At 42.4% G+C, this 12472-nt stretch overlaps 1 protein-coding gene across 7 annotated transcripts in view; it reads right to left on the reverse strand.

Annotated features, from left to right (window-relative positions):
* LOC116708782 (uncharacterized) overlaps positions 1 to 11809 on the reverse strand; it is a 246275-nt gene extending 234466 nt beyond the window's left edge. For all 7 annotated transcript variants that reach the window (XR_004336772.1, XR_004336774.1, XR_004336773.1 and 4 more), the window contains exon 1: positions 11714 to 11809. The gene's annotated coding sequence lies outside the window, so the exon portion shown is untranslated. The remainder of the gene's footprint in view (positions 1 to 11713) is intronic.
* Positions 11810 to 12472: the final 663 nt, after the last annotated feature.

Consider the following 12472-nt stretch of genomic DNA (forward strand, 5'->3'; position numbering starts at 1 on the left):
CGAGGTTCTTAGTAGGACGGGTTCCGGAGGGAGGGGGGTTCTGTCTAAGGCCCCATATTACCTTGGGCCGGCCCTGGAGGAACAGCTGCTGCGATGTGCATCTCTGGAATCTACCTGGAATCTACCTGGAATCTACCTTTAATCCCCCGGTGGCCCCTATGTCAGTCCCCCGATGCTTTGGGGACGTTTTGGTTCATTTCATTGTGGCATGTTTGGCTTTTTGCTGCGGTTCTAATTATTGCTACAATATTTTCTCTGATGTTTATTTTGTGAACTCTAAATGCTCTGGGCCGAATCTTCCTTTAACACTTGAGGTTCTGCAATAACTTCTATTTACAGCCGCGAACCTCCAGCCCAGATCCCGTCAGCAGCGGCTTTAAACCGCCTGGTAGAAACGTTAAGGAGAAGCAGAGCGAACAGTCAGCAGGTGGTACAACCCGGTACCAGGTGGTACAACCCGGTACCAGGTGGTACCAGGTGGTACCAGGTGGTACTGGGCTTTGATCTGCGTTGCGACTCGCGGTGACAGTCGGTACCGTGTCTCATATCAGGATGTCTGATATAAAGACAGATATTCTTTATATCTGTCGGTGGACTGACTCAGACTGCCTGTAGTGAACCGGGCCTTTAGCAGAATGATGAAGTTAAAGTCAGAAGTTTTCTCTGCAGCCGAAACATTTCTGTGTTTAGTGGTGAGGCGAGTTTTTTCCCGCTATTGCAAGGACGATTATAAAAGTATAAATAGAAACAGTTTTTCTAACGTCAGCATCAGACCTACGTTTTTATTCACAAACCAATGTATGAAAAAATATTCTTGCCCTTAATTGGATAGTTAAAGGACACAGATCCGCCTCCTCCTCCTCACCATGGACCCGGAGTCTGAACAACATGGAGGCTCTGAGAGTCATTATTAGACTGAGGGCAGCTAGACTAGTTTATTTTTACTAAATTATTATATTTAGCTAAATATTATTGCTGAGGGGCACAAACAGGCCTTCTGACATACAGATTAAAAATAAAAATTTTTTGGAAAAAAAAATCTCAAGAAGGTCACTAGGGGCATCAAGGATAAAAAGGGAAGGGGCTCAAGCCCCCCCCTCTGCACGTGCCTGTGTTTACCAATTGGTGAAAGGACTTGAGCTGACTTGTTACTGAGATGTGCGATATCAGTCAACTTTATGTTCTGTCAGCAGCCACAAAACTGCGCATGTCGCCTTCACAACTGAGGGAAAAATCACAATTAGGCTAAAGAAATAATTTACGACTTGCAGTCAGCGCAGATCATCTCTCTTCAGCCGGCATAACACTTGCGAACGGCTTTGCCACATATGTAAATGCCAGGTTATTTTTAGCAAAGTGTCTCTGTACCTAGCACAACCTCCTGTTCAAACAGCTGTATTAAGTTTCTGAAAGCTTACTTTATCATCTGCCTCGATTTTACTTGTTAGTTTTCTCTCGACCAACTATTAAGAAATTATAGCATTTGATTTGTCCTTTGCGCGCATCCCCCCTGCCCCCCTTCATTTATCGACTGCCCTGCATTTGATGCTAATGGGTCATAAACACATGTTAACCGTTCCTGCTCAGTCCTTTGACCATGGTCAGAAGGCACAGGGGAGATCTTCCTCCAGGGCCGAAGTCTCTACTTCGGGGTTAACTCCCTCACTCGCCCTGAACATAGACCACGCGGTGGCACAGAGGTGGTTGGAGGTTAACTCCAACCACCTCCAGCTAACAAGTGAAGGCTGCACAGACTTTTCTTAATAACCACTGCTCCGGTCATCGTCCACACTCATTCTGCCACACATACCATCTCTCACTCGCTCCTAAAACATGCGGGTTTCAGCACGCAGCGCCCCCTTCTGACCGGAGGACGGCTGTCACACATCTCACTCATCCACACACAACATACACAATACTCACTGAGCTAATCATCACAGACAGTGGAGGTACTTTCCGCAAAACTACCCCCACTCTGGGTGGCAATTAAGCAATAATTCCACTCCAGCCTTACAATGCATAAAATTGATATACAATCCCTATAGCTAACAAGAGATAACTGTGTCAATCATCATTACATATAGGTGAGGTATAGCATCAAACCACATATCCCAGTGAGATAATTAGCTCATTTAAGGTGTACCTACATGTGCAAAATTAAGCTTTACATGCCATAGTCTAGGAAAGAAATTACTCAGGGGCATTTATGACGACCAGGCAGGACACTAACTGAACTCTATCAGGTATGAAAAACATACAGCAAAACATGTTCTTTTAGATAAACCATTTGCTCTTCAGTTAAATTTTCTTTGAAGTTTGAACAACTGAACAGTAATAAAGAAAACAGACACATGTGGCCTTGTTGAATAGTTTTAGCTAACTTCGCAGGACACTAGAATAGCTAGAACCTTAAACTGAGTCCATGGTCCTACTTGGAACTATCCATGTGCCGTACCGGTCCGGTGCTCTGCGTCGACGCCTAGACCGTCAAACCAGCGGGCCCAGAGGAGGTGAATATCCCACCGCACCCCCACCATCCTCATGGTTGACATGGGAAGGGGAGGATGGTACAAACACACCTGGATTGGGATGTGTTTGTGCAGTTGAGGTAGGCAGCAGGAAACAGCCAGCTCCCCCAATGGTTGCATCAGAGAACAAGCCCTGCAGATCCAGGTCACAGTCTGCTGAGTCCTCCTCTAAGATTGGTGGTGGATTCTCCGTAGGTTCCCAGCGTTGACTTTGGTCCAAGACCCATGTGTTGTCCAGGGGCTTCAGGCTGCGGTAGTGCTTTAGCTGGTCACGGTGGACAACTTTCACCTTGGACCTTGGGTTCTTTTGAATCTGGTAAACAAGGTCATCTAGTTGGCCTAGGACGAAGTGTGGTCCTTCATATGATGGGAGGAACTTTTTGACTTTGTTCTTTGACATGATGTGTCCTTTTAATGAGATACCAAACAGGGTCTCCAACTTTATACTGTGTGTGGCAGTAGTTCTTGTCATACTGTCTCTTTGCACGTGTGACTGAGTTCCCCAGGGCGATTTGGTGAGCCAGCTCCAACCGTTCCCGCATCTGCTGCACATACTCTGGAGCAGTGGGTTGGTGTTCCGGATCAGGAGGCAAACCTGCGACAAGGTCCACTGGTTCACTTACTTCTAGGCCCAACATCATAAAGTTTGGAGAGAAGCCTGTAGCATTATGTTTGGTTGCCCTGTATGCCACAACAGCATAAGGAATCATCAGGTCCCAATTCCAATGGCAGTGTGCTGTCCCAATCCACCCTCTTTTGGAGGGTGGTGTTGAAACGCTCGACCTGACTGTCTGACTGCAGCCTGAATGATGTTGTGTGAGTCTTGTCTATCCCAAACAAGCTGCACATCCCTTGGAACACCTCAGACTCAAAATTGTGTCCCTGGTCACTGTGTAGCTCTTGGGGGATTCCATAGCGGCACACCCACTCACTAGTAATACTAGCCAGTATCGTATAGTAACGATACTGGCAACGGTCACAGCTCGCGCATATGGAATAGAAAATGCTTCAGTCCAGTTTGTGAAGTAATCTTGTATCAAAAGCACATAGCGGTGTCCATGCTCAGTCTAATTTAGTGGTCCCATAATATCCAGTGCAATGCACTCCATAGGAGCTCCTACCTGGACTGTTCCCATAGGAGCTTGCAGTGTCTTCTGGGGTCGAGCCCTTGATGCACAGCTGGCACAGGTTTTACACCAGAGGGCAACATCCTCCCTCATGTGGTACCAGTAGTATCGGGTTCTTAATCTGGTCAGGGTCTGCTCTACACCAAAATGTCCACCGACTGACCGCTCATGCATCTGTCTCATCACGTCAAGTTGTAGTTTACGTGGCAGCACAATTTGTAGAATTGGTAGAATTTGGTAGAATTGGATGTCATCAAGGCAATAGAACCGATAGACCAAGGGGGACGTTTATCACTGGCCTTCGTCCAGCTGCGTATGGGTGCAATGTCCACATCAACATCCTGGGCCTGGCTCAGCTCCCTCATGGTCCAGCCATGAAACAAAGAGTCTTAGCCACATATATTTTCTCAGTCAATTTCACAGTGCATCCATCAGTTTGAACATTGTGATGCACGTTGTATCAGTGGAAATGTTTTGGTCTAAAGTCTCTGTATCTGATGTGAGGGTGTTTTGACTGACCCCCACTGGACAAACCGCTGTGGTGGGAGCTCAACTCACACTGGACAGCCTGATGGGGTGATGGTTTTGGGTGATGTGGAGAGGTTCTGCACTTTACATGGCAGGACTAGCGACAGGGTCTCCTGGAGAGACTGTCAGCATTGGTGTGCTGTCGACCCGGATAATCTCAAAGTCATATTCAGCTAGCTTCTCAAGCCATCAAGCTAACTGTTCTTCTGGCTCTCTCATTTTGGTCAGCCAGCGCAGCTGCTGTGGTATGTACGCACCTTAAAGGGCCAGCCGAGGAGATACTAACAAAAATGGGATGTGAAATCCACTATGGCCAGAAGTTCACGTCTTGTTGTGCAGTAGTTTTGTTCAGGCTTTGCCAACTTGCGACTGTCATAAGCCAACACTCGTTCCACACCCTCCTGCATTTGCAACAGTACAGCACCGATGCCAGTGTCACTCGCATCAGTTTCAAGTATCATTTCACTGCAGTCCAGGGGATAGCCGAGAATGGGGGCTGAGATGAGGCGACACTTTAACTTGTCGAAAGCAGCCTGGTGCTCAGCATGCCACTGAAAACGAGCATTTTTCTTGGTTAGATTATGAAGGGGTTCAGCAATAGATGCAAAGTCATCCAGGTTATGGGAAGAGGTACATTGCACGGCGGGAAGTGCCACCGGGTTAAATGGGGCCGGCTTGCTGTGTACAAAGCTTTGTATGAAAGAAGCAAATGGGTTGCAGTCCGAATAATTATCTTTTATTTGAAACATGGGGACTGGATAGTAATGTATGCTGTCGTCTGCATTCCCCACATGGCCATAAACTTGACATTCAGGATCAACGAATGGGTTTGTAGAGCTAACCTGTGACTGAGCGAAACCGTGGTGTGCTGCAAACATGTCCCCTTCTTTAGCGTGTGAGCTAAAACAGCGTTCATCATACAGAAAAGGGTTGTTGTGGAGGTTCCTCCATCATTTCCCCAGTGTTAGTATTTATTTCAATGTTTTCACACAATATATTTATAATTTCACTCTTTTTGTGTTTATTGCATTAGGTGGTTTACTATTATGGGTGCACACATTTAGTAAACTCCTTTTGTTTATTTGAATTATTAACTATTTTGTTTTGCTGAGTTTGAAGGACTGGCTGAGTGAGAGGACTGGTTATCAGTCAAACCAGGAAGTGGAACAAACCATCAGGCTGCTGGAAACAGGGGACTTGATGTTAAAGGACCTGCCTCTCTCTCTATTAATAGCATAACTCCTTAAACAATTTTGGTGTTAGGTTGTTTTGTTTTCATAGTTGTTTTGTAGTCAAAATGTGTTGGTTTGAATTACTTATTTACTGTATGTTTATGCATTGTTTGTTTTTGTCTCATTTCTCACCCCTCCTCGTTTGTGTAGAATAGCCTTTGTGTATAAATTCCCCTGTGTGTTCATTAGTGATGGGTAAATGAGGCGTCATGTATCGTTTCGACCCATAGCAAAACTGTATCGATACTGTGTCAATGCTGCGTCACTGAATACGGTGAATAGGTGAATACTGACACCTCCTGGACATTAAAAATCTCTACAGGCAACGTAGTTGACAGACTGATTTGATGACCTAGTCTATACAATAAGATTTAAGTCATTGTATTTTATTGTATATTATATATTGTATTATTTCATATCTTCAGTTAAATTCAAAATATATTTGATATTCTTTGATACAGTCAATAAATAATGTGAACATGTACCAAGTGATGAAAATGAAAGTGAACATGTTTGGAATGAGGACGCTTGTGGACTTTTTTTTTGGTTTTTTTCCCCCACAAATTTTCATTCAAAAAAATAAGTTTTTCCAACATTTTGTAATTTAGTCTGTTCTGTTTTTTTGACACAACTCCTGCTGTAAAAAAAAATTAAGTAAACAATACATTTATATGAAATAATTTATAAAAGGCAACTGAGTAATTTGTAGAATGGCTGTATACCTGAATTTATCCTAGTTGTATCTGGGACTGCATTCTCATGCTTTGCCCTGTAATGCCTCAGCATTGAGGAGGTGAATTTATTTAAATAAGACATTTCTGTCAAACATATGCGACTCTTAACCTGCAGAACATAATATGAAAGTAAAGTAAGACTCAATTTCAGCTGAATTTGGATTCAGATAGATCAAGTACAAACTGAAAAGAACAGGATGAAACAACGAAATGAAAACAAATACCTTGTTTTCCGATGTAAGATCAAAATGGTCCCACACTGCGGAAAACTTTCGTTTGCCTTGAGGTTCCATAGTTGACGCCGTACAATAAAAGATAAAGAATCTTTTTGGCAAATGCATCCTGTTGACAGATTCGCTTCCTTATAAACACAGTTTGGCGCGTCAACGTCATTTCAAAACAGTTCCTGTATCGGTCACGTGACTTGCTGAAATCAATACGCGCACCGACACGGGTTTTGGTCTATGGGCTTGACACATGCGCCGACGCATCAGTGTTGCCGGACCTATCACTAGTGTTCATTGTGTGAGGTCAGTTGTTGGTTTGTTAGGTGATAATGTTATAATGTTAGGTGTGCTTTAGTTGATTTCTTTTGGGCCCATTTTGTTATATTTTTGAGATTTGTTGTTGAAAGGCTTTTGTTAAGACTTTTGGAAAAATAAATAGAAAATAATTTTTTATATATGCCTTTGTCCTTGTGCCTTACTGGTTGGACCGTAACAGTTGTAATGTTCACATTTCCCCACTGTAACGGATAGTAGACTAAAGTAAATTAAGAATTTTCTAAATTAAGTATGACGCAGATTGTTTATGGATGTTTGTCTGTTTTGATTAGCATTTTTGTTGTTGTTTTTTTTTTTGTTTTGTTTTGTTTGATGGTATTTGTACTTTGTAATGTTTTGGGGGGGTTTTTTGTTGTACCTCTTGGGCTGCCGTAACTAATGAGGGCAGGCCCTTTAAAAGCTGGTAGAATCGTCATGTCAATCAATGACTTGAACTGTCAAGCTGAGTAGCATGAATAAATCAACACTTAGTGTTCCCCAGTGAAAGCAGCGAGGTACGTTTTGTTTTGTTGTTTGTATTGTAAGTTTATGTTTGTATTCTAATATTTGCATATATTTTAGTTTTCACGGTGACTAAGGTGACTGTGGTGACTGTGGTGATTCTGAATCACCCGAAGAAAACAAAAACGCTAAATTCACCCGTCGAGACTGGCTGGTTAATTCAACTGCTGGGGAGCTGCTACACCCACCGTCACATCGTTGGTAGCCTTTCTACACTCTGCACCCTCGGAAGACATATCCAATGTCATAAACGGGTTGGAATAATCACTTTCAAGCCCATAATTTTCCTGGGGCTGGAGGGCGGCGGCATCCATCTTGCGGTTGCTAAGCAATGGGCTAATGTGCAGTCTCTTGGCTTTATTGCTAGCCGCTATTATCTCTCTTACTCGGTGCTCACCACTCGTCCAGCAAGGCAAAGAGGTCCCTTCGTGGTCACCAGTGTTAACCGTTCCTGCTCAGTCCTTTGACCATGGTCAGAAGACACAGGGGAGATCTTCCTCCAGGGCCGAAGTCTCCACTTTGGGGTTAATGTTAGAAATATTTAGTATATGTAATCTTAAGTTTGCTGTGTTTGTTGTGTGAAGTTGTTTTGTTTGCAACAGCTCCTATTGTTCTGTGAGTTCATCAGTTCCTGCATTGCAGCTACAAACAGGAACTGAACTCAACCGCCTGCAGAAGGAAGCAAACAGGAACTGAACTCTGCACTTTGAACTCTGCACTACGTCAGCCCATAGGTGCAACACGCCTGTGACTCAAGAGAACAGAAGAAGCAGCAATGCTACATGATTAACTCAAGATAACAGAATAAGCTACGTATGTAACTAGGGACAATTAAGGAAATAAAAAGAAAGGGTGTGGTAGCACGTGCTTCAGAACGGTGGGAGATTGTAACTGAAGCACGATCCTGTCTGTTCTCATTGCTGCAAGTAAATCTAAAACTCTCTTGTCTTTCTCCTATTTGTGTGGTGTTCGAATGTTTTAGGTTGTTTGAAACTGAAAGTTAACTCCCTCACTCGCCCTGAACATAGACCACGTGGTGGCACGGAGGTGGTTGGAGATTAACTTTAATAGCTCCGGCTAACAGGTGAAGACTCCACAGACTTTTCTTAATAGCTGCTGCTCCGGTCGTCGTCCACACTCATTCTGCCACACATACCGTCTCTCACTTGCTCCTAAAACATGCTGAGACGTGGGTCTCAGCACGCAGCACCCCCTTCTGACCGGAGGACGGTTGCCACACATCTCACTCACCCACACACAACATACACAATACTCACTGGGCTAATCATCACATACAGTACAGTGGAGGCACTTTCCGCAACACACGCATCTCATTCAGTAGTGTCAATTTGGTAGCATAAGTAATTATATTACACAGCGAAAGATAGTTGCTACAATTAATCTATGTACTTCTTAATTAATAAATTTATTTATTATTATTATTCCGTAAAAATTCCTGAAGAGTTTGAAGCGCAGCCTGAGTAGTGCATGCGAATAGGGCCTGCAAATTCGGGAAGGTGAAAGATTACTTAAAAGTGCCTGCGTGTCCTAGCGTTGTGAAAAATGAATGGGACATGTGAAGGCTATGACTTACACTGACAGCCCAAGGCATGCGTAGCGTGAGAAATCCAAGGAGAGGTGCTGATGAGCGGGCTGACAGCAGCTGTGAGGGAAGCTGTTGACATGGATGAACCAAAGCAGGGGACAGGTAGAAAGAAGATGTGATGAATGATGGTAGTGGAATGGAGAAATGATGAATGATGAGGTGGGAGGGAACGGCGATGTAGATTCTTGCGGCGAGACCTTGGGTACGCTTGTTGGAGACGGACCATGGATACGGTGGTGAACAATGAATCCTAGTCAGGCGAGAGAGCAGCGGGTAAAGTTGCTTGAGATGATTCGAGGCTGGGGTTGAGAGAAATTCCCTTGAGTCTGAGGAGCGTCACAGGGGAAAAAGGGCCAGAATGCACTGCTAAGCAGCTCTTCTGCTGGCAGGATGAGAGATGGAAGGATGGGGATCCTCGAAGAAAAGGATCAGGTGAAATAGCCAGCTGAGAAGCTGTGGCGTGCGAATGAACGGATTGAGCACGGCTGCAGAGTGGATACTGCCATATAAGTGGGAGCTTGATAGGTGATTGGCGAAGATGGGGCTTGGTCATATGCTAATAGGCTGACAGCAGATGACTCGGTGATTGGATGGTGCATGTGAGGCTGGAGAGTTTTCCAGTTTGAATTTACACCTAGGCTCCATTTCTGTAATGCCTAATATTCAGGAAGATTTCTCCAAAGCCTTTGGGACATGACAGCAAACATTCATATGCATGTTGCCAGGATCTAATTAAAACCAAACAGCCCTGGATAAAGCTGTGCTACACAGTACAAACTTGAGTATTAAACTAATTTAATAATAATATCATCTAAGTTTAAAAACAATGTCTAAATGATAAAAAGTGGGGTAAATATGGAAAACAAATATAAATCTGTTCTTTTAAAGGATTTTAAAAGCCTTCTTTGCCATTTATAAATGTATCAAGTTTAAAAACAGTGTTTCCTCCAGTGTATTATAAACCTGGCAGCCCACCATGAATTACTAGCTCCCCACCTCCAGGCTAAGCGTTGCTTGTTTTTGTTTTTAGGAAAATTATAATAAAAAAAAAAAAAGAAAATCGCTATTTTTGTTTGTTTGTTTTAAGCCGAATTGTAAGCTTATCTGTTGCTCTCAGCATTTCACTGGCGGAGCTGATTTATTCCTAAAAGATAGGTTTATACTTTATGCATTTAAAGCAGGAGAGCGGACCCATCACACAGCTCTCCTGCTTTAAATGCACAAAGTATAAACACGGGAGACACCGCGTGCTGCAGCAGTTGGATGTCTATAAAGTTTACGTGAGCCTCCTTTCACTAAAACTGGACACAGGCTGACCTGTATGGATATTTACACCAACCCGCTGTGAGGAATTATGATTCTTTTGTGAACTCTATATCAAGGTAAGAGTTTTAAACCCACCCCTTTAGCTCTGGTTGTGCAGCTGTATGTGATCCGCAGAAATAACTTGTAGTCGCGCTTTCAGAGGTGCGGGTTGATGGAGTGGTGAGAATGATTTATCTTTGTGAACAAACAATTATGCGACATTTACATCTCAACACGCTGCCCAGCGTGTGGCTCTGTCTTCCCTGTAAAGTTTATGTATGTCGTCATGGTGGCCGGAGCTTTAGTGGTTAATGAACCAATGCTAACCTCATCATGCAGGTTCAGCCTGGTGAAGAGCTATCGCACTGTCCTCGTAGTCACGCATCACACTGGTTTTTTATTATTATTTCTATTATTATTATTCCGGTTAGGCGAAGCATCAAGCCATATCAAATGCTTTGTCTACTTAAGAGTTAATATGTGCAAGGCTGCGCGATATCTGAAAAACTTGTCCCTTAAAACTGGAGCAACCAAAACAGTTTCTGTGACTCTTATTAAAAACTCAACATACACGAAATGGAAGAGCTCCTATAGCCACATTAGCAGCATTAAATTAAATGAAGGTATGCATTTATTTAAGGGAAATCTAACATATTTTCCTATTTCAAACTAAACCATGTTTTTCTTTAAAAGTGATAAAAATAGAATGTGTTATTTTAATCCTTGATCTTTAATATGATTTTCCGTAAATCTAATCTTGTCTTTTTTTGTGTACACTGACCCAAGGAAGAATAGCTGATTTTGTCCAAAGTCAATAGTTATATAATTGTTGCAATAACAGGTTCGCTTATATGTTCGGATTCCCTAAAAGGTGAATGATTTTTCCCTTCTAAAATAACAGTCTGACATAAGTCTTGTGTTACAATGATCCAATCTAGAATTGCATCAAAATGAGTATGTGTTGAGATGTAAATGCACCAAGATGCTCACCGTCCAATCTTTAGTTGTTTTTCAAAATAACAGACAGAAAGCTGGAACAAAGTATTGTCCAGTCATAAGACATAATTATGAATTTGTTGATCTACAAACAACCAGATAATCCTTATTTATACTTCTGTAGTCTGTAGTAACAGAGATAATGTTACTTTTCAAACTACATGAAAGAACATAGAACATTTGATGTAGTGATTGGTCCTGATTCCATACTATTTAGAGGAACTAAGTGCTTTCCCTCTGATCGCAGTAAAATGAGATGGTGTTGCTCTCACTAAGCTCAGAGCAGTTAAGAATAGTAACAGAAAACACGTGGATGTTTTCAGATCAGTCATGTCAAACATTTACTGAGTCCTTGAGGAAGACCAAAGGACATTTTAATAAAAGAGAAAACTGACAGCTGCTCTGCAGGTTCAAAAAGATCACTGAGAAACTGTCCTTAGGAAGCACAAATCATGATAGCAATACCACAATTTATTACACAGAAGCTACTTTAGCAACTTTACAATCAAAGGTACAGAATTGTCGATGTCTTTCAATAGCTGCTTTCGCTCTCCCAATAATTAATATTAACAGAAAACCTCACATGTACTTACCTACAGAAAAATGATGTTTTTCAGACAGGGTAACAGTCAGACTGAAGTCCAGGCAGTAATCAACTCCAAAGTGGATGAACAGTTACCGTTGTAGTTGTTGGTAATGAAACCTGATGAGCAGTTTGACAGTCCTGAGGCATGCCGGGATCCTGGATGGGATGGGCTGTCACTGGAGAAGTAAGAGCCATACCAGGGCCTAGCAGAAACCTCTTCAAGGTACTAAATTTAGAAACAAGTCATGCTTTAGCACACACTCCCTCTTCTAGTTCAACAGTGGTGCTTATATTCATAATCCCTCATATATTCTGTGGTGAATATAAGCACCACAGAAATGTAAAGGTTTGCATTTAACCAACGTTAGATGCTGGGATCAACTCTACTTAGGAAATTTGGAAAAGACTTAGATCATAATTTTTAATTCAATTCAGTTTAATTATATAGTCCCAATTCACAACACTTGTTGTGTCATGGCCTACTAATCCAATCATGCAGACAGATTAATAGTCAAGTTCATCCACTACAAACTGATAGTTATCAAGCAATGCAGTCAAGTTCAGATTATTGCTCAAATTGGCAAAAGGTTCTTTTCTAAGGAATCCTAGATTATTCTACTCAATTTGCATTAAATCGTTATATAATGTGCTTCTCTTTTTTCCATTTTTATTTATTGTCATGAGGTGGGGATGAAGATGGCGAGGATTAATGAGGTAGGACCCAGGTAGTTGAAGATGATGGTGGTTTAATGATGAAAAACACAAA

Source organism: Xiphophorus hellerii, chromosome 19, assembly GCF_003331165.1.
Source record: "Xiphophorus hellerii strain 12219 chromosome 19, Xiphophorus_hellerii-4.1, whole genome shotgun sequence".
Classification (NCBI taxonomy): Eukaryota; Metazoa; Chordata; class Actinopteri; order Cyprinodontiformes; family Poeciliidae; genus Xiphophorus; species Xiphophorus hellerii.